Below are 22,783 nucleotides of genomic sequence, written 5' to 3'. Positions count from 1 at the left end.
AAACTGAGGGCCTGGAAAAGGTATTCCATGCAAATGGAAATCAAAAGAAAGCGGGGGGGACATTGCCTTTTCCGTCAGAAGAGCTAAGAATCCTGAATAGGCAAAGCAGCATATGGTGGTGCTTGTGGGGGTTTTTAGACTGAATAAATTATTCTAACAATAAAGAAACCGGAGAAGGGAATGGCACCCACTCCAGTGTTCTTGCCTGGAGAATCCCAGGGATGGGGGAGCCTGGTGGGCTGCCATCTATGGGGTCGCACAGAGTGGACACGACTGAAGTGACACTTAGCAGTAGCACTGGTCGGACACGACTGAAGTGACTTAGCAGTAGCACTGGTAGAAATACAAGAACAAGCCAAGGTTAAGAGAGGATCTCCAAACCTACCTTCAAACAGGAAGTTTTGCTCCCTTGAATGTGGGTGTGTGAAACAGCATTTGGGAAGGGAAGAGGTGTGTCATGAATATTTTTTATGAAGAGGACAAAGCGGTGTGTAGAGAGGATGTGCAGGCACGTCACAGGACACTGAGCACATGGACACATGGACTGGACTCTCAGCCCTGCTCTGGGGGCATCACACTATCTCTACCCCTGACACAGGGTGAGCAGCTCGCACGTATCCTGGAGAGTATGGTCACATGATCTGGACCTGGCCAATCGGTGTGTTCCATCCTCCCTGGCCACCGTGAGTGGCTCAGGACTAGGGCGGTGACCAATCAGGGCCCAGGGCCGGGCCTCACTCTGGAATCAAGGGAAGAGGAGGGCTGATTCTGCCGGAAGGAGTGAGGCCGGGGGAGGTCAGGCTACAGCCGTGGGAGGGCAGTGAGGTCAGCCTGGCTCAGTTGGTGGCCTTCCTGCACCCATCAGGGCAGCCGCCGGCATGAGAAGGAGGGCGCTGCTGAGCCCAGGGGTTGAGAGCGCCGGTTCCTGCTGTGGTCCCGGAGCTCCCCTGAGACGAGGGAAGCCGTCTGCCTGTGAGTCCTCTCCTGCTTGTCTGTCAGCTTGTTTGAACCGCACTGGATTTTCTGTCCAGCTGGCTACGTGGAGACCCTGGAAATGCTCCTGGGTTTTGGCTGGCTTCAGGGAAGAAATGCCAGATGACACTGGGAGACTCCAGTTTAATCTGGATTCAGGTCATATCTCTTGAAAGTGAAGTGAAAGTCCCTCAGTCGTGTCTAACTCTTAGCAACCCCATGGGCTATACAGTCCATGGAATTCTGCAGGCCAGAATACTGGAGTGGGTAGCCTTTTCCCTTCTCCAGGGATCTTCCCAGTCCAGGGATTTAACCCAGGTTTCCTGCATTGCAGGAAGATTCTTTACCAGCTGAGCCCCAGGAGAAGTCCAAGAATACTGAAGTGGGTAGCCTGTCCCTTCTGTAGCGGCTCAGCGTTCCCAACCCAGGAATCAAACCAGGGTCTCCTCATGCAGGAGGATTCGTTACCAGCTGAGCTATCAGGAAGCCCAGTATCTCTTAAGGCCAGCTATTCATTGATATCTCTTAAGGCCAGATATTCATTGATATCTCTTAAGGCCAGATATTAATTGTAGGATTACCCTAATTAGTCTTCATGGGATTAAGCTGGCAACCTGCTAAGGTAGCAATTGATGTCCTTTATCTAGAGGACAAAACGGGGGCTCAAAGAAGTGGGTACACAGCTACAGCAAGGAAGTGTGTACCTAGACAAAACCCCAAGATCTGCTGTTAGAACTCAGGAGCCATGTAGTGTGGCTTGTCCATGTGACAGGAGTTAAGGCACCCAGCCCACACACTGGATACTGTGGGACCTGACTTGGTAACTGCCTTCTGGAAGCTCTGAGACTCACAAAAGCAATTTGCACTGAAGAGAGGAGGGACACCTCTCTTCATCCTCCCCACCACACCCTCCGGGTATCCCACACCCTGCCCCCTTTCTCTTTCTTTGTGATGGAATAAGTGTCACGCTCATGTGCCCACATTGGCTGTCCATTGTTCATGAGCTACCACCTGGAGCTGCTACCGGGGAGGCCAAGAGCCTTTGCCACTGAGTACCTCCCTTTCCTTTGCACCGTGGGGTCCTCCTCCAACCTGCACACCAGAGGCCATTTCTGAGACATGCAGGGACCCTCCTTCAGTTTGCAACAGGTTGCATCCATCTCTGTCCTTTCAGTGCTTCCCTTGACACTCAGCTCTGAGCTCCTTTGTCTGCATTGTGGCCCACCTGGCTGCCACGGGAGGGACAGAGCTGACCGTGAATCCAAACTCATAGCTGACAGGCAGGAATCTGTGTATAAAGGGCCTGATCAACCATGCTGTAGAGGCTGTAGTGGGCTCCAGGGATCTGTAACCAGGGCTTGGGCCAAAGTGACTCCACAGCTGTTTTAATGCCTGGGGAGGGTTCTGGCTTATGGGGGTGGGGTGAGTCTCCTGAGGTTCTGAAGGCCTACTGTGCAGGTTCATGGCACACAGAGAAGAGAAGGCGGAGTCCTTCCTGGAGCTGGTGGGCTGCGGGCACAGCCATGGATGACCAGAAGTCTGCATTTCACTAGGGGCTGAGGCTGGCGCTGAGGGAATCCTCAGTGAGGATTTTTTTCCTTAAAAGCCATCCTAAGTGACTTCAGCTCCGTTGCTTTTTGCCAGAAACCTACAATGATCCCAAGAGCTTTGTACACTCCAAGCGTGGTGACTGGACATAGAGCCCAGCACAGACCGAAGTCAGTCCTGCCCTGAGTCCCACGGGCTGGCCACACCCTCCCCCTTCCATGACCTGGCTTTCTTCTGCCACGACCCCCAGAATGGTGGAAAGGCAAGTGTGGTCTCAAGCTGAAGGGCCCAGCGTGGGCTCTCCAAGCCCCTGGGGTCCCTTGGGACGTCTGGTGGACCTAGTTCCCCCTGCCGTCAGGCAGCTCTCTCTCTTGGGGAATGTCGTGTTTCTTTGCTTTCTGTTGTGATGGAGCACTCCAGTTATCTCAGAGTGATTGGGAAGTCTGCTGGTGTTACATACTCCTGCCTTAGATGGGGAAACACTGCTGCATTGATGCTGCTCACTCGATACTGGGAATCTGTTAAACACAAATGGTAATGGGAACAGAGCAAAAACAGAAAAAGAAAAATGGAGAGTTGCTGGGTTGCTTCAAGTCTCACCTGTGATTAAGAGTGTGTACAGCCTGCACGTGAACCCAGGTTCCCACACTGCCAGCTACCAGGTGCCAGGCGCTGATTTTAGACCCCCAGCTTCACTAAGGAGTCATTGACAGATACAGTTTGTGTGTATTTCAAGTCTACATTGTGATGACTTGATGCCCATAGACGTCGTGGAATGATTGCCCCACATATGCATCGCCTCACTCGATAATTCTGTGTGTGTATGTGCCTTTTATGTGTTCTTATAATCAATGAACACCAATACAGAAAGCTCTCCATTTTTTTAGCTTCTTATTTATCTTATAAGGTTATAGTTTTGTCTGTATGTCTATGCACAATGTTTAATTAGACTAAGTGATATTTTCAGTGCCATTATAAATTCCTAGAGAGTATCAGTGGGATACGCCAATGACTATCTTTGCAGGGGTAGTACCTGCTTGGTAAATCCACTTACTTCAAATCATTCTAATTGTATTTTTTTATGTATACACAATTATGTCTGCAAATAAGTGCTTTTTTTCCCCTTTGCAACTGTGATAACCCTTTCCTTTTTTCTTGACTTATTGTACGGACTAGGATCTCCAGTACATTGGTGAACAGAATAGTGAGAGTCAGTATCCTTGTCTCTGTCCAATTATCAGAGGAAAAGCTTTCACTATTTCACCATCACACAGGATATTAGCTTTTTTGTAGATATTTTTATCAAAATATGAAAATTCTTCTCTGTTAGTTTACTAAGCAGTTTTTTCTTAGTCATGAACTAAAATTATTACATTAAATTTCTTAAGTTTATCTTCTGCAGATTTTGAAACAGGTGATTTTTCTTTTATGTGGTGATTTAACTTTAAAAATTTTGTGATTCTAAAACAACCCCAACCTGATCTCAATGTATTCTTCTTCAGTTGGACTTTATTTGTTAGTGTTTTATTTAGGATTATTTCATCTATACTCAGAGTCTGTAATTTTACTTTCTTGTACTTCTTCCTTGTTGGTTTTAGTACCAAGGTTATGCTAGTCTTATAAAACAAGTTTGCAGAGTGTACCTTGTTTACCCCCGAGAATTCCTGTGAGATTACTGTTTTCTTCCCTAGATTTTTGGAAAAATTGATTGGCAAAACCAGTTGGTTTCATTGTGGGGAGGCTTTAATTCAGATGTAATTTTTTTTCATGCAAATAAAATTTTCTCATATTGTATGTCTTCGTGGGTCTATTTCAGTAAAGCATTTCCCCCTGCTAGGAATTTATTGAGATGAGCAGACTCTCCAATTAGTAAGTGAACTGTGGTTCATAATATCTTTCTTATCTGCAAGATGTGTTGTCTCCCCTTTTAAAAATCCTTGATGCTGGTGATTTGTGCTTTGTCTCTTTTTCTTAATAAGTCTCTCTAGGGGTTTATCAGTTTTATCATTCCTTTCAAAGTGCCAACTTTTAGCTTTCTTTTAAAGAAACTTCATATTTGCTTTCTGTTTCCTTGTTTTCTGCTCTTTTTTTTTTTCCATCTGCCTTGTGTTTGTTCGCTATGGTTTTTTTTTTTTTTTTCTGGTTTCTTGGGAGAGAGGCTTAATAGATTTTTAGCCTTCCTTCTTTTCATTATATGTGTTTAAGGCTTTAAGTTACCCTCTAAACATAGTTCGCTGCATCCCACAAGTTTGAATAAGCCAGATTTTCATTATCTTTATGGAAAATTATTTTCTAATTTTCATTGTGTTTTTTAAAATTATTAGTCATGAAATTCTTCAAGCAGTATGTCATTTATACTTCCCATGTTTGGGAAGGTTTTTCTAGTGACCCTTTTTTTGATTTCTAGCTTAATTCCATGAAGAGCCCTGTCTTCGTCTTTTTGGGCTACTGTTAAAATCCCGTAGACCTAGCTGATAAACAACAGAAAGTTGTTTCTTGTAGGCCTGGAGGCTGCGGAGTCCCAAGATCACCAGCAGGTGCCACATCTGGTGAGGCCTGTTTCCTGGTTCCTAGACTACCTGCTGCTTCTCCCTGTCCTCACAGCACGGGAGCCCATTCCCTCCTGGCCTGACCCCTCCCAGAGTGCCTGCCTCCTAGGATCATCACCACCTGTTGGGTGAAGTTTGAGGGCCCATAAACAGTCAGCCCATTGCAATCCTAAGTATACCCTGCATTATTTCAGTCCTTTGAAATAATTTGAGCTTTCCTAATGGCCCAATACATATTCTTTTTGTTGTATGTTCCTTGGGCTCTTGAAAATAGTATGTATCAGTGGGAATGCAATCTTCCATGTGTATCAGTCAGATCAGGCTTGTCACTCATGTAATTCAGATTCCGGTAGCCACGTTGAATAAAAGCAGAAGTAGGTGAAATTACCTGTAATATATTTTATTTTAGCACACATAAAATATCATTTCAGTGTGTAATCAACATGATAAAACCTAATGAAATAGTTCACGTTCTTTTTTTCATGCTAAGTCTTTAAAATCCAGTATGTGTTTTAGGCTTGCAGCACATCTCATTGTAGAGCCAGCCACATTTCAGGTACTTCATGGCTGCAGGTGACTACATACCAGGGGGCCCAGTTCCATGAGAGATGTGTCTTTAACGTCTCCCACTGAGATTATGAACTCGGCTGTTACTCCTTTTCTATTTCTGTCAGTTTTTATGTATTGATATGTTGAGGTTATGTTATTAGGTACATTCACATTTAGAATCATCATCTTCTTGATAGACTGAACTTGTATCAGTATGAGATGCTCCTTTTTATCACTAGTAATGCTTCTTTCTTTAGACACTATTTGACAGTGATATTGCCACATCAGTTTTCTGTCCTTGTTGGCCTGGGTATCTTTTAGTTCACCTGTCTAAAGATATTCCATCTTAACATGTAGCTCTGTGAAGAGTGTATAGTTTTCATTGGAATCAGTTTTGACACTTTATCTTTTAATGAGAATATTGGCTCTGTTTATAATGTTGATATTCAATGTGTAGACACCATGTTGCTGTGTGTTTTCTGTTTGTCCTACCTAGTCTGTGTTCTTTGCTCTTGCCTTCTTTTACAGCTATGAAGTGTTTCTCTAGTTCTGTGCTCCTCTGTCAGGTTGTTAGGTGCACATTGCAGACACAACGTGTGTTTTACATTCAAGACTAACTTAGTACTTTTACTTGCCTCCCTGACTCGACTGTTTTCCTCCTTGTCACTGTTACACTTTTGAACAGTTTAGATATATATTTGGCATTAACACCATTGTTTTGTAGAGTTAGTATTTACCCTCACAGTTACCTCGTTGTTGTTCTCTACTTGTTTTTTATATTCCATCAGAGACAACTTTTCTTTTTCCCAAAGCTCCGCCTGAATATTTTTTAGTTCATGTGTGTGGGTGATGAGTTGTCTTATTTCCATTTGCCCTAAAAGTCCTCTATTTTGCTTTCACTTTCGAAGAGTGTTTTTGTTGGGTATAGAATTCCAGGTTGGTGGTTATTTGTTTTTCAGCATTTTACAGATGCCAGTACGTTATCTTTCTGACTTCCTTGTTCTTGGAAGTCAGCTCTCAGTGTTGCTGTGCCACTAAAAGCCACACCTTTTTTCCTCTGAGTGCTTGAACATTCTCTTTCTTGCCTTAGGCACCTGAAGATTCTGCTGAAACCAATGTGTGGTTTTCATTTTTGAGTCAGTGGTCTGATTCTTGAAACCAACTCTTGCCACTGTCCTTGTCAGTCAGTTCAGTCGCTCAGTATCTGACCCATTGCGACCCCCATGGACTGCAGCACACTAGGCTTCTCTGTCCATCGCCAACTCCCGAGCTTGCTTAGGCTCATGACCATCAAGTCATTGATGCCATCCAACCATCTCATCCTCTGTGTCCCCTTCTCCTCCTGCCTTCAGTCTTCCCCAGCATCAGTTCTTTTCCAATGAGTCAGTCCTCCGCATCAGGTGGCCAAAATATTGGAGCTTAGGCATCAGTCTTTGCAGTGAATATTCAGGTCTGATTTGCTTTAGGAGTGACTTGTTGGATCCCCTGGCAGTCCACGGGGCTCTCAAGAGTCTTCTCCAACTCCCCCAGTTCAGAAGCATCGATTCTTTGGCGTTCAGCCTTCTCATGGGGCAACTCTCACATCCATACATGACTACTGGAAAAACCATAGCTTTGACTAAAATGACCTTTATCGGCAAAGTAATGTCCCTGCTTTTTAATATGCTGTCTAGGTTTGTCATAGCTTTCATTCCAAGGAGCAAGCATCTTCTAATTTCACTGTCTACAGTAATTTTGGAGCCCAAGAAAATAAAGTCTGGTCACTGTTTCCATTGTTGCCCCATTTATTTGCCATGAAGTGATGGGGGCCGGATGCCGTGATCTTCATTTTTTGAATGTTGAGTTTTGCCAGCTTTTTTACTCTCCTCTTTCATTCTTCATCAAGAGGATCTTTCGTTTCAAACCCCTGGAGGCATTTGTTATTCTCCTTTCTGTCTTTTCTCCACCATGAGGGTCCCCATTATACTTTTTAACAACGGAGTTTAACAAGGGGCTCCTTCAATACATTCTACCCTTTTCTTCTCTCTTATATATATTTTTTACCTGACCCATCCTTCAGTTCACTGATCATCTCTTCAGCTATGTCCAATTTGATATTAAGGCCAGAGAGTGAGTTCTTAAATTCAGTCACTGTTATTGTAAAATTCGAGAGTCGGTTTTGATTCTCAGAAATTTTTCTTTTGTCAAGTATATTTTTCAACAGGTGACATTTGCATCTGATACCTCTAGCATACCTCTGATATGCTGATATACATCTGATACCTCTGGATCTGGTTCAGTTTTTTTTCTCTTTGGTCCTGTTGTTGTTACACCCTCTTTTGCTTTTTGATTGCATGATGGACATATGTTTGGAAACCCTAGAGGTTCTGAGTGATGCTGTCTTCTCCAGAGTTTCCTCTGACACAGACCTCCAGTGGGGACAGAGGTGTCTGTTTCACTCAGGGCCTGATGGACTTGAGGCTGGGGGTTATTTGTAAGCTCAGTCTCAGCAGCCTTCACCCACCTTTTCCCCCGAGCCCAGGGAGGAGCTTTCCAGCATCTCCGTCTGGAAGCCTGGGCTGCCTCCCAGGGCCGCCCCCTTCTCAGCAAGTCCTGAAGCCCACCGTCTGTCTCCTGAGCACCACGAGGTGACAGATAGTGTTCAACCGGTTAGGGCAGAGTGTTGGGTACGTTTTCTGACATCCGAACAGATTCACTAGGCCTGCACTCAAATTTTTGTCTTCCCAGCCCAAGGAACCGTCCAGAGCTGTGTTAGCCAGTCCCCTCTGCTTGACTTTTACCCTGCCTTTTCTTCGCAGAGTCAGCTTTGTTCAGATGGCCTGAGGGAAGGAGCGGGCCTCTCAGTCTTCAGCTCCCTCACTGGGCTTCCCTTTATTTGAAATCTTGGATTGTGGCTGCCTAAGGAGCTCTTTTAAACTGTATTTAGCTTTTCTAGCTCTCAGTAGGCTGACCTACAAGCTGCTTGCATGTGTCACTGGAAGTGGGGACACCCTGGGTGTATTCTGTCATCTGAAGCCACATGTAACAGTCACAGTACTTGTATTGATCAGCTTTGATACTGGGGAAAACAAGAACCAGGGGTCCTTGCTTAGTACCCACGGTTGTGTTTCTGGTAAGAATCCCCAGCTTGCCCAGGCTGTTTCAGTGCCACGTGAACTTGGGAAGGAGGTGGAGCAAGCAGCCCACACAGCCTGGAGACAGAGAAGCTGGTCTCCCCTCTTTCATTGCCCCTGCCGGCCCAGGGCAGGCCTTGCGATGACGGGCTGCTGGTGGTGAAGAAGGCTGAGGAGGGAGGGGTTACGTGACCTGTATTCTGTGACATGGTCACATGTGGGTTTTCTTTTTCAGTTTGAAAAAATGACTGCTTTTAGTCTTCCCTCCAGTTTTACTTTAAGGTGGAAAATGAATATTTTATTAAAGTTGAGCACAGTGATTTTACAGTCTTTTTGAAAGCAACAGTTGAGGTTTTAAAAACACATCTCAGAGAACTCCAGTAGATAAAGCCAAAAAAGAGAACGTGTTCCAGGTGAACTGCGGGTGGGACCCCAAACTGTACTCTGTCTCTCCCAGAGTGTGTAATTGCTGAGATGGGTGGATATAGGACCCTAAGCACCCTGGGGACTGAGGCCCTCAAGTGACAGCAGAGGTCCAGGCTTAGCCAGGAACAAGTGGCCTGTGCCCTAGCTAGTGGAGAGCCTCAAGGGTGGGAGTGGGGCCAGGAGATGGGTGGGAGACTCGGGGGCGGAGGGTGGGACAGCACCTGGTGGGGTCTGGGAGGCGCTGGCTGTCGTGGCTCGAGGCAGGGACACCCCTGAACCTCTACCTTGCAGCCCCCACAGAGCAGAGTGGTCTGACAGCCCAGGGTCGAAGTTAAATGGGCAAGTTCACAGCAGGTTGAATGAACCCCTGTGGGTTCATTTTAAGTGCCTGGAGTGAGGTTGGTCAAGCCCTTGCTGAGCTCGAGTGTGGGAGTCAGTCAGGGAAGACCGAGCTCAGGGGGAGAGTGAGGGGCAGCTAACGTGGTGAGTCCTCCTCAGCCGGGTGGGTTCTGGGGACGCCCTTGAGTTCATGGGTGCCCTTTCAGTAGCCTCACTGGAGACTTGTTTGGGACTTAAAGGGGGCAGAAGCCCACTTAGAAGACGTGCTCATTCCCAGGGGTGATGGTTTCTGAAGGAGTTTATACTGGTTGGTTCAACTGTGACCCAGTACCCCTTGCAGAGTCATGTTTGACAGGGGGCCTGAGCCGTGGGCACAGCCTTCCTTCTCCTGCACCCCACACTCACCTGTCATCTTTTTGGCAGCCTGTCCCCCCTCTCAGCACCCTTGACGGTGGGCCTGAGCCCAGCCCCCCTGTTACCACGGAGCCCCTTGTGACTGAGTGGGTTCCGGTTCCAGGCTCCTGGGAGACGTGCTGCAGCAGAGCCTTCGTGCCATTTCTCCTTGAGACAGCGGTGCTGGTGATCATAGTGTGAGAGCAGTGGTCATAGTGTGGGAGTGGTGTGTGTAAGAGTGGTGTGTGAGAGCAGTGTGTGTGAGAGCGGTGGTCATAGTGTGAATAGCAGTGGTTGTAGTGTGAGATAGGTGGTTATAGCTCAGGAGCAGAGTTATCCTACCGTGAAACAGCAGTTGCCTCTGAGTGGGGGGCTGCCCCCATCCGCAAGGATGGGTTGCAGAAGGGCCCGTCTGTGGGCGCTTTTTCAGTGCTGCAACCCCAAGGCAAAGGCCAGGACAAGGAAGAACTTGGCCTCGGCCCAAGTCCTGTAAGGAGAGTGGCCTGAGGTGATGTCAGGATGCATTTAACAGGAGGCTTCCTGTGTGCTGTTTTGGATCTGTCAGGAATTCTCTGCTCCTTAATAATTCCTGAAGGAGAGGCAAGCCTCTCCCGTGGGCTGAAGAATCCAGGCATTTCCTTCATTAATTTGTCTATACAGTGATAAGTACCCTCTTCCTTCTTGTGAACCATACGGTAAAAGTGACTGTTTACAACTCTCTCTCTCTTTAATATGGATCACCTATGTTTTGTAAGTCTGGAATTTTAATTTTTATCTTTGCTGAGAATAACTACCTTGTAAGACAGTATATATGCCCACACCATGTTGATTAAAACACCTTTGTTCCATCAGAGCTCTGGTCCGCATGTCTTTCTTTTGCTCTCTCTCTCTATCTCTTTTTCAGGCTGATCCCTTGGAGCTCTTCAGAGGCTCTATGAGTTCACTTTCCTTCCCGGGCTTCTAAGACCCTCGCGAGAAGGCACTCTGCGTGTTCACTCCATCAAGAGGGCACCTGAGGCCTCCGTGAACAGAGCAAGTCCCGTGTCAGGGGCTTTATTGGCTTTCTGCATAAACCAAGGAATATCAGCCTCTTTCTGTCCCTTACCTTCTTATCGTCAACTCTGGACCACCAAGTTCAGGTCCATTAAAGGACCTCAACAAGTGGCGCCCAGAACAGGGACTTGGTACATGTAGGCAGATTCTTGGACGGAGTGACCCCAGGGCCTATTGAGGCCGGTAAGTACTAAGACATGGGTAAAAAGGCTGGAAAGCCCCATCACTTTTCTACTTTACTTCATCACTTATTTAAAGTTCAGGGATCTAACCAAATGCATGCTGATTTTTTAGCTAGATTAGAAACTGCTATTTCCCGTAGTGTATTTGGAGAAGCCAAAAGGCAACTAGAGAAATTATTTGCTTTAAAACTCTCTCTCTCTTTAATATGGATTGCCTGTTTTGTAAGTCTGGAATTTTAATCTTTATCTTTGCTGAGAATAACTGCCTTGTAAGACAGTATATATGCCCACACCATGTTGATTAAAAGACCTTTAATTACTTGCAAATTACTTGCATTATGTGATAATGCAAATCAGGGATGTCAAAAAGCTATAGCTCCAATTCGTGAGAAAGGGACTATTATTGATTATTTGAAGGCTTGTCGCAATCTAGGATTAGAAACTCAAAAGATGCAAATGATAGTTGAAACAATAGCTGCTGCCTTAAGAAAGGGAAATAAAGGATGCTTTACATGTGGAAATAAGAACCATTTAAAAAGGGATGGCCCTAAGAAAGCTTAAAAAAAAAAAGAAAAGAAAAATATATAAAGATAAAAAACCTCCAAAATCTGCCATCGCTACAGTAGAGGAATGCATTGGGCCAAAGATTGTAAGTCTAAATCTGACATTGAAAGAAAACCTATTCCAGAAAACTGCAAGCAGGGACCCCCCCACCACGTCCCCATCAACAAAAACCTGAGACAAATTCCATCTTTTACCTGAAACCCTCAACATCTGGCAGTGCTGCCATCGATGGTATACCAGCTTTGTTTTTAGATACTATGAAGTTAATGAGCTCTATTTAAATTCAAATTCACGTGAACTGAAAAATATTAAATATATATAATTATTTAAATATAATTTAAATATAATTGTTTGCTAATCTAATTAAGACATGTCTTAAGTCATCAGCATTGTATAATACTTTTATTATGCCTAGGTTTAAGGTAAACTAAATTTGTCAACAAAAAGGTAACTCTTTATATATATATATATATATATATATATATATATATATATATATAAATGAGATAAAAACTTTTAGATAAACTCTATTAAAAGTAATTATATTTTTAATAGAATAATCTATTATTATAATCTTATTATAATCTAAAATAGTCTCTTAGGATTGGAATAACTTAAATTTCTAGAGTTGTACTAAACTAAATAATAAAAGTTTATTAAATAGCTAGGTCAGTTCCAAATAAAATAAGATTTTAAAACATTAATTACTAAACATTAACTTCCTCTTACAAAAAGTTTTTCTTACAGAAAAACTAAAGATATTTTAAACTTAATAAATATATTTTATAATGTATAATATATTGATATATTCACCAATCTATAAAATGCTAATATACAAGACACTTCATAGTTGCTAAGGAAAGTGAGATATATGCTTTTAATAAAAAGATATAAGATATGACATACTCAGATATACATTCCACATTTTCCCTGGGGGCCACTGCTCATTTAACAAACAATACAATTATTAAGATAACTTGGAAGAATGACGAGCCTATTTGGACAGAGCAATGGCCTCTCACGAAAGAGAAATTACAGGCAGCTAAGGAACTTATAGATGCACAACTAGAATGAAAACATATTGAAGAATCTTGTTCTCCTTGGAACTCTCCTATTTTTGTCTTAAAAAAAAAAAAAGAAAGAAATCTAACAAATGGCGTCTCCTAACAGACCTTAGAAAAGTTAGTGCCTCTATGAAACCTATGGGTGCATTGCAAGCAGGACAAGATTGCTTTTTTAATATACCTTTACACCCTTTAGACCAAGAGAGATTCGCTTTCTCTCTTTCTTATCCTAATCACATTAGACCTCCTAAACAGTACCAATAGACTGTACTGCCACAAGAGATGATGAATTCTCCCACCATGTGTCAGTACTACGTAGCCAAAATCCTTGAGCCTGTGAGAAAGCAATTTCCTAACTTTCTTGTTATTCACTATATGGATGATATATTGTTTTCGGCTCCATCTATCTTAAACACTGAACACATGTTTGATATAGCTCAACTATGCTTTAAAACCTCTAGATTAATCATTGCCCCTGAAAAAATTCAAACCTCTACACCTTACTATTACTTGGGGTTCGTTGTTAATAGGCAACGCATTACTCCCCAACTAACTCAGATCCGTGCTGATAAATGATCAACCTTAAATGATTTTCAAAAGCTCTTAGGTGATATTAATTGGATTAGACCTTCTTTAGGCATTGCTAATTATCAACTGAATAACCTATTTAGTACTTTAAAAGGAGATCCTGACTTAAATAGCCCTCGTTCACTTTCTCAAGAGGCACGAGAAGAACTGTTTGGTGCAAAATAAATTACAAAAACAATTTCTTACTCATATCAAAATAGATTTACCTCTAGAATTGTTTATACTCCCCTCTCATTCTCCCACATGACTTATTGCCCAACAAGAACGCCCAGTAAAATGGATCTATACCCGTTTTATGGAAATAAAGTCACTTACACCCAACCTTGATTTAATTGCCCTAATCTTTATCAATGGAAGAATTAGAACTAAAACTCTAATTGGCTCCGATCCTCATAAAATTGTAATACCTATCAATAAATACATATTACAGGTATTCCTTATAATCCACAGACACGAGACATAGTCAAAACAAACACATCACACACTAAAGTTACAAATAAAAAATTTTTTTAAAGGGGAATACACAGGTACACTACTGTCTTCCTTATCTAAAGCAGACTTTACTAGGTTCTAACATATTTTCTAAACCTATAACTATTGTTAATACAGCTTTATTTGTTTTAAATTCTTTAACCTCTTCTTAAGATTCGACCCAAGGGGGCCCCCGGCATTCAAAATGGAGATGAAACAAGAACCCCAGGAAGAAGAAATTCCAATACGGGCTATGTCTGCTCCAAAGATCTCCAGAAAGCACTGCCCTCGGAGGCATCACCCCGATGATCTCCTCACTTGGAGACAAATAAAAACCCTACTAATCAAGCTGAAATTTTGGTCTCTCAACAGGGGTTGCCTCCGAGTCCTGAATACATTCTTCTGGCAATGCTCAGTCTTTTGGCCTATACCTCCCCCTGCTCAAGCTCAGACTAACACCCAACCCCCCTCTATTACAGGGGGTCGAATGGATGGAGAGAGAACCAATCATTTCAACTAATGACCCTATACATATGCTTTCTCCCTAGTACATGAAAGGGCCCTCACACCCTGGGCAGGAAAGAAAACTCATTAATATTTCTTTAGGCTATGAAGTCCTTCCCTTGTGCACGGGCCCAGCAAAATTGTGCATAAATGTTAGCCGACAAATTTGGGCTGACAAATTTGGGCTTTCGTCCTGCCTCCAAAAGAAGACTTTCAGACGCTGCTTGGATTATTTACTGCCCTATCTTTGTCTGTAAACCATGTTTATACTACTGAAACTTTAGGGAAAGAGTTAGGGAAAGAACAAAGAACTTTATGCAAAGGCTTTACTTATAAAAACTTTACTTATACTCCCATTCCTTGGGACAAATGTCAAACCAAATCAAGAAAATCAATGCTTGTGGCTAATCATACAGTTGTTGATTGGGGACCCCATGGTATGTGGTTATCTGACTGCTTAGATGATATTAACAACACTGTGTGTGATATGGAAGGTCACTGACACTACAGTGGAACATTACTATAACAAAGGACTTCTTGAGTGGCTTGACCGTGGATTAGCCCCACCTCCTCCTAAGATCATCCTCAATAAACAGAGTGGGCCTGACCAATGGGCCATTTGGAAACTTGATGTGAGCATCAGAGCACAGAAGAACTTGGAACTTGGACCGGACATTTCATAGGGACCAGTCATCATAGTAACTATTTCTTTCCCTACAATCAGTCATATTTTATACAGGCCTATGTCCCACTTCCTTTTGTTATAGCCGTATAAAATTTACAATTTAATAAGACTTTTACATTCTGTAACTTGTATTAATTGCAAACTATATACTTGTATTAACTCCTCTATTTCTTTAAGCTACTCAATTTTGTGTTATTCCTGTTCACTCCAATCATAGTGCCTACAACTGGGAACAAATCAAATTTCATTTAAAAAATATACATGATAATGCCTCTCTGAATGTACAATTACTATAAAAGAAAATCTTTAAAACTTTTTCTAAAAATCTGCCCTCTGCCCCTAATTTGGAAACTTTAGCTGAACAAATTACCTGGGTTAGACCCACGAGGATGGTTTCAAAGTATTACCCACAGTATCGGGTCTGGAACTGTAGCTTTGGTGATTGTCTTGATAATTATATTTGTTGTTTACCGTCGCCTTTCTATAAGGTTGGTTAATACTCACCAAACTCATTTGGTCAAGACCTTTTTTAAAAAATATATATAATAAAATAGAGGGAATTGTCAGGAAGCATTTAACAGGAGGCTTCCTGTGTGCTGTTTTGGAACTGTCAGGAATTCTCTGCTCCTTTTTAATTCCTGAAGAGGAGAGGCAAGCCTCTCCCATGGGCTAAAGAATCCAGGCATTTCCTTCATTAGTTTTTCTATACGGTGATAAGTACCCTCTTCCTTCCTGTGAACCATACGGTAAAAGTGATTGTATACAACTCTCTCTCCCTTTAATATGGATCACCTATGTTTTGTAAGTCTGGAATTTTAATCTTTATCTTTGCTGAGAATAACTACCTTGTAAGACAGTATATATGCCCACACCATGTTGATTAAAACACCTTTGCTCCATCAGAGCTCTAGTCCCCATGTATCTCTCTCTCTCTCTCTCTCTCTCATTTTTAGGCTGATCCCTTGGAGTGCAGAGGCTCTCTGAGTACACTTTCCTACCCGGGCTTCTAAGAGCCTCTCGAGAACGTGCTCTCCATCTTCACTCCATCGAGAAGGCACCTGAGGCCTCTGTGAACAGAGCAAGTCCCATCTCAGGGGCTTTATTGGCTTGCTGCATAAATCAAGGAATATCAGCCCTCTCTCTCCTTTACCTTCTTATCATCGACTCTAGACCACCAGGTTCCAGTCCATTAAAGGACTTCAACAAGGTGAGAGCAGCCAGGGACTACGCCCGTCGGATTGGCCCTCACCCAGTGAAGCGTTGGGGTTGTGTTTCATTTTGTTAGCATAGTTGTGGGCCCTGCTGGACAGGGCATTTTGGCCTTAGTGGGCAGGATCGACCCCAGCAGTTTACCTTGTAAGAGGTTGTGCAGGTGCTGCATGGAGGATGGGCAGGGCCCCACAAGAAGGGAAACACTGGCTGGAGGAGTCACGGGGGCACGTGGACTGAGCTATCAAGTCAGTCCTTGAAGCAGAAAGGCTAAGCCCCTTAACGTCTCCCTTCTTCCAAAGAAAGAATACACTGGCTGGAGGAGTCTCTGGGGCATGAGGATCGAGCTAGAGAGTCAGTCCTTGAAGTAGAAAGGCTAAGCCCGTTAATGTCTCCCATCTTACAAACCACAGAGCAATGTGTCCAGTATTTTAATGGTGGGTACCTACTGCTTACGTGTATGACATACACCGTAATAGTTTCACATGTCTACTACATGCCTCTTACAAGTGCTAGGCACTGTTCTGGGTGCTGGACACTCAGTATGTAGTAGGGGATACGTAGTCCAGGATCTTTCTATTTCTGCAAAGAAAAATAGAAGAACGAAAAACTCCATGTGGTTCAGCTTGAGCAAGTTCACCATGTGGATGGCCCCATGTGCATGTAAATTGTGGTAAAATACATATAACATAAATTTAACATTTTAACCAGTTGACTGAATGACTGGGTGGCTTCACTGGAGTCCGGCTAACAGATGGCCTTGGGGTGCCACCCGCCTTTGTCCCAGAGGAACACTCCAAAGCTTGGTGGCCTTGTAGACCTTCCCTTTATTCTTCACTCTCCCCAGTGGCTCTAGGTCATTGGTCTGTGTGTCATTTAAGAATCTCTTTATCCACTTTGTTGTTAGGTTTATGTTTTGGAAAGCTTCTCAGACATCCCTGGGTCTTAGAAGGCAGGCTTGGATTCCGGGTTCTCCGCTGCCACGTGCCTGCCAGGTCGAGGTGGAGGCCAAAGGCCAGTCTGAGTTGTGGTGGTCTGTGTGGTCTTTGGGTCAGTGGACCCCCTCTTCTCTGGAGGGGCAAGGAGATCCTTTGTGTGGAGCCTGGAGAGACTTGACAGGGTCAGTCTTCACAGTCTCACTCTCTTTTTAATTTAAGTTTGCATTTAGTTTCTCATTTAACTGTTTTCTAGGAGTTTCCAACTCCTAGTGTAAAACTCAAAATATGCAGGGAGCAGCTTCTTAAAAAAGAAGAAGAAATTACTGAACTGAAAGCGGAAAGAAGCAAAACCGGGGTCAGTACGGGGATTCTCACGTGTTGACATTTGCCCCATGTGGGTCACCACTAGCCTCCGTGTTGCTATCTTTAAACTCTGTCTGATTTTCAAGTCATTCTTCACATCTTCCCACTGAGAAGACCAGGGTGGATCAGTTCGTGGTTCTCATACGTTACTTCAAATTTATGATGAGAGCTAATGTAATTTTAGTACATTTGAGAGGGGAGTTCTCAACTTACATTTTTGTCCATGCTACACTTTGTGTGGGATCTTCGTTCCCCAATCAGGGATTAAAATCCATGACCCCTGCAGAAGGGTGGAGTCTTAACTACTGGGCCACTGGGGAAGTCCACTCTTAACTTTAGACTGAACTGGCAAGACTCCAACGTGCTGTAGCGTGTTTCCAGCTGTAGCGTGAGTCTGAAAGGAGTTATCGGCCCTGAAGTCAAGCATGAGGTTGAAAGTGCTCCTTTGGCCCTGCCCTGAAGCTGCTGTTGGTGCACCTGGGGTTACTGGTTGCCCGGTACGTGCCATCCCTCCAGATTATGGCAGGCAAGCAGCAGGCACAGTCCCCAGCTAGCATGACCAGAGAGGTGGAGGTGCTCAGGGCACTGAAATTGCTGTTTGAGCACCACAAGGCCCTGGACGAGAAGGTACCAGCCACCCATCCGTCCTGGATTTGTACACTTAGTGCCTTGTTTTGACCTCACCGATTGCCTGGAAGTGCTGTGTTCCTTCCCTCTCAAAACAAGGCTAAGGCTTCCTTTCCCCCTTAGAGACCCTCCTACGGCTCTCTAAGCCACGAGGAAGACCTGACTAAGGTGATTGCACTCAGGAAGTCATAGACAAGCAGTCACAGGAGGAGAGCCAGTTGAAGGAGCGCCTGGCAGCCCTCTCTTTCCACGTTACAGAGCTGGAGGAGGACCTGGACATGGCCAGGAAGGATCTCCTCAAGTCTGAGGACGTGAACACGAAACTGCAGTGGGACATCCGTGAAGTGAGTGACGGCGGTCATGTCTGTTGTCCTGAGGTGGAATGTGGGTTTCTTGTTCTCCTGGGGATCTCAGCCTTGGGATGGCTGCGTGAGTAAGAGCAGAGCACTGGAGAGACCACAACTGGCTGCCTCCCCACCTCTGTGTCAAGGTCTCTGGAGTAGAAGAGGCCTGGTCCAGGCAGTCCATTGGCAGTGGACCAACATGAGGGCAGCCCTGGTGCTGTGCTGCACCCTGGGTGTGGACTCCTCCTTAACACAAGTTCTAGGGGGCCCACTGTGCTCCTTTTGTAAAAATTCATTCATCCATTCATTCATTTATTGGTGTATAGTGGCTTTACACTGCTATGTCAATTTCTAATGTACAGCAAAGTGAATCAGTCATCTATCTATCTATCTATCTATGTATCTGCCTCTCTTTTAGATTTCCTGCCCATTTACTTCACCACAGAGCACTGAGTAGACTTCCCTGTGCTGTACACTAGGTCCTTATTCATTGACTTTATGTGTAGTATCAGTACTGTATATATGTCAACCCCAGTCTCCCAGTTCATCCCCGCTTCCACCTGCCTGTTGAATGCTGAAATTTCCTCCTGATTCCCTCAGACGAGTCTGGTGACATCTGTGGAGCCCGTTCTCTCAGAGAGATGGGAGCATGCTGTGTGGGCTCTGCTGAGGCAGCTTGCCTGGCCATCTTCTCTAGTTTTCTGAGGTTCCGCTCCTTGAAGGGATGTGACAGTGATACCAGCAGTCAGACAAGTCGAGTGGTGTTTACTCACCCTCAGATCCTCAGGCCCAAGCTGTGTGACCATATGGAATCATGATGTTTCTGGTGGTCGTGTCTGTGGGGGTCATGATTTATGAGAAACATCCCGGGGATGTGGCACTGCTACGGGAATCGTCCCCACTGCCAGCCAGCCAGCCAGTCCGCCACCCTGTCCTTCTGGTGGGAAAGTGTTGCCCCGCATTGCCGGTGGGCACTGGCTGGGGATGGAGAGTTGGGCCGGGGTTGTGCTGGCGTGGCTTTTGGGAGCATTGCCGGGAGCTCAGTGAGCAGCTGAGGGGCCGACCGTTGGTGGGTGGCAGGCGGTGTCGGGTGCTCACAGACCCTCCCAGAGCAGGGTCACTAACAACCGCCAGGGGGCGCCCTTCAGCCTGTGATCTTCCTCTCCAGGCTTGGTTTCTCCTCCCTCCTGGCATCTCTGCTGTTCGTCAATGGTTGGCCTTGTAGTCCGACCTTTTGTCTTCCGGAAGCTCTGCCACTAAGGAGGCTAAATGGTTCTAACTTCCTTCCCAGCTTAGGAAGGTAGAATGTGTGCCTCGCGTGTCCCGCACTTGGGGCTGCCTGCTGCCTGCGCTGGCTTGCCACAGGCAGTCCGAGGAGTGGGTGCAGCAGCCGCGTTTGCGGGGCCCGGGGCAGGGGGGAGCATGTCTCCTCTCATGAGCCGGTCACCAGCACCCTCTGTGAGCCACGCGTCACACACAAAGCTGCACAGGCTGCATGAGCAGGCATGTGGGCATGCCCTCCACGAACCTGGGGCCTGTGGTCCACACAGAGCATGGTCCTCTTGCCGCCCCTGTGGTCACAGCCCGCGTGCCGTCAGGGTCGTTGCAAGCGGAGCTGATGCTGTTCTTGGCCGACAAGAGGGAGAGAGTCATGGCAGCATCGAGAATAGGCTGTGCCAGATGGAGGCCCAACTGGAGGAGAAGAACAAGGAGCTGCAGCGGGTGCCTGTGCTGACGGGGAGGCGGCGTCTGGGCAGGAGACACGGCTTGGGTGGGGGCCAGCGCTGCCTTTCTCCGCTTCTCCCTTCTTTGCCGCCGAGTGTGTGCATGTGTGGCCCCATCTGCTGATCCGGGCACCCACCTCCTTGGGAGCAGGGCCAGAGGTGGTCACCCATAGGCAGTGGGCAGGGGCCAGGGCGTCCCCACGTTCAAAGAGGCTGCTTGTTGCTCTGACCAGCCAGTCTGGAAGCTACTTAGGATACAGGTGGACCTCATGACTGCCCCTTAGACAAACCTGGGGGTGCCAGCCCGGGGCCCATGAAATTGAAGGCATGGCTCCCAGGTGTGGAGCCTGCTTGCCTCGGACGTGGCGCTGGAGTCCCACATGCAAAACTGCTGGTCCAGACACTGTGTGTGTGTAGGATGGCTGCTCCTAGGCAGGAGGAGAACCGTAGTTGTGCTTCGACAGAAGGCGTGTCAGGAAAGGGTGATGGTGGAGGCTCGCATCACCGAGTCCTGAGAGAGGTTTCCCGGAAAGGTTGGCCACACGGCGATACAGACCATTCAGAAAATGGAGTGGGGAATCCCAGGTCCAGCCTCATGTGTCAGTACTGTCCCCACTATGCCTGTGTTCTTGGGCCTGGACTGCAGAGCCTCAAAGATGGGCTCCCAGGGGGCAGTGGTTCTGACTCCCATTGTGAGACCTGTGGTGAGGCGCCCTCCGTGCTTAGGCAGAGAGCTCAATGGCTCCCGATCAGGGGTGCTCTTCCTTACTTTCAGAACTGCTGTTCAGAGGCAGTTGAGATCAGGATGCTGATTATGATTAAGCCAATTCAAAGTCAACTTTTGTTTTGCTTTAAAAATCTTTGAATGCTGATGCCTTATTGTGGAAGCTGTGACAGGTTTTCTTTCCTTGGGCTCAAAATCACTGCAGACGGTGACTGCAGCCACGACATTAAAAAATGCTTGCTCCTTGGAAAGCTATGACAAACAGACAGCATATTGAAAAGTAGAGACATCACTTTGCCAACAAAGATCCATATAGTCAAAGCTATGGTTTTTCCAGTAGTCATGGATGGGTGTGAGAATTGGACCATAAAGAAGGCTGAGCCCTGAAGAACTGATGCTTTTGAATTGTGTTGCTGGAGAAGACTCTGTTCTAACAGAAAATAAACTGTTTTTAAATGTATTACAATGGAAAATTTCAAACATGAACAAAAGTGGATGGAGTAGTATAATAAATACCCATGACCTACCCCGTCAATTAGTCTCAGCAATTTTTAACACAAAGCCAATCTCAAATAGATCATTCTTCTGTCTTGTCTCCATTGTTTTTATACAGTAGGTTCTAAAACAGCTTTTTAAACCTTGAAATTGATGCTTATTTTATAAAACACAGCCTTGCCAACTTTGTTATTACATTTGAAAAATGCTTGAGGTAATTATTTCCAGTTTTTTAATATGAATTTTCATATTGGAAAAGACCCTGATGCTGGGAAACATTGAAGGCAGGAAGAGAGTGGATGACAGAGGATGAGATGGTTGGATGGCATCACCAACTCAATGGACATGAGTTTGAGCAGATGCTTAGCAGAAGTCGAGTTACATTTTCCTTATGGTAATCCACTGCTGTAACACGTATAGCACTTCCGGTTTTGAACACTGAATGTATTTGCATTATAGTTGAATTTAGAGTGTGTGGCCATTATGTGTGGTTCAGAATTCTGAGTAGTCCTTTCTGGGATCACCCGAAAGCTGAGACAAAGCGTGAGCCTTTCACGTGGACTGTGCTGTGCGTCAGAAAGGTAATACAAGCCACCTACACAATCTAAAATTTCCTAAACCCAACGGGCTACTTGACATCCTTCTTTCACTGCGAGTCTTGAAATCTTCTGTGTGATTTCCACATCGAGTGTTGCACCAGCCTGTCTCACGTGCTCAGGGGCTGCACAAGGCGAGTGAATGCCATGGCCGACAGCACAGAGCTGCCAAGTTGAGTCGAGTGACTCGGAAACTTGGCCCGTTTGACTTGTTTTACCCCATGAGGAAGTGAAGTGGGCTGTAGAGGAATGAATGTGAGGAATGCCCAGGAATGCAGGTGAGCTCCATGGAAACCGTTTAAAGCAATGAGAGGAGTGAGGACAATAGAGTGAGTCTTGTCCCCCTGACCTGAACCCCCGCCTGAAGCCCAGCTTCTGTCTACAGACTTCATCGTTGTTAATGGCTTGCCATGTTTCCTCCAGAGAAACCTTTTCTACACCTGAGATGGAACTTCCTCCTCATTATGGTTTATGGGTGAATATTGTTCTGAGTGTTTATATTTTCTAGGGACTCTTAGAGAACATTTTCTCAGATTTAAAATGTTTGGAGTTGATACCTACTCATGTAACCTGTTCTGCACATTTTGGTGCAAGTCATTTTACATCAGGAAAGCAAGCGGTGCAGGCTGTGTCATTCGCTGTTTCTTAGGACCAGCTGATTGTAAACCTGGAAACCCTGAGAGCCGAACTGGACCAGATGAGAGTGCGAGGGGCTCCCTTCCACTATGGGTAAGCTGCTTCCCCGGGCAGCTCCCCTCAGCGC

The 22,783-nt window shown here is 45.3% G+C and overlaps 1 long non-coding RNA gene and 1 pseudogene across 1 annotated transcript; both read left to right on the top strand.

The window, feature by feature from the left end:
• LOC113880071 overlaps positions 1 to 22,783 on the top strand; it is a 62,718-nt pseudogene that overhangs the window by 24,426 nt on the left and 15,509 nt on the right.
• LOC113879539 lies at positions 875 to 18,384 on the top strand. Its single transcript, XR_003507371.1, has 4 exons — positions 875 to 972; positions 10,794 to 11,125; positions 15,954 to 16,207; positions 18,261 to 18,384. It is a non-coding gene; the product is annotated as an uncharacterized LOC113879539 (long non-coding RNA).

This window comes from Bos indicus x Bos taurus, chromosome 21 (assembly GCF_003369695.1).
Source record: "Bos indicus x Bos taurus breed Angus x Brahman F1 hybrid chromosome 21, Bos_hybrid_MaternalHap_v2.0, whole genome shotgun sequence".
NCBI classification, from domain to species: Eukaryota; Metazoa; Chordata; class Mammalia; order Artiodactyla; family Bovidae; genus Bos; species Bos indicus x Bos taurus.
This window is presented reverse-complemented; position numbering and strand designations above follow the sequence as displayed.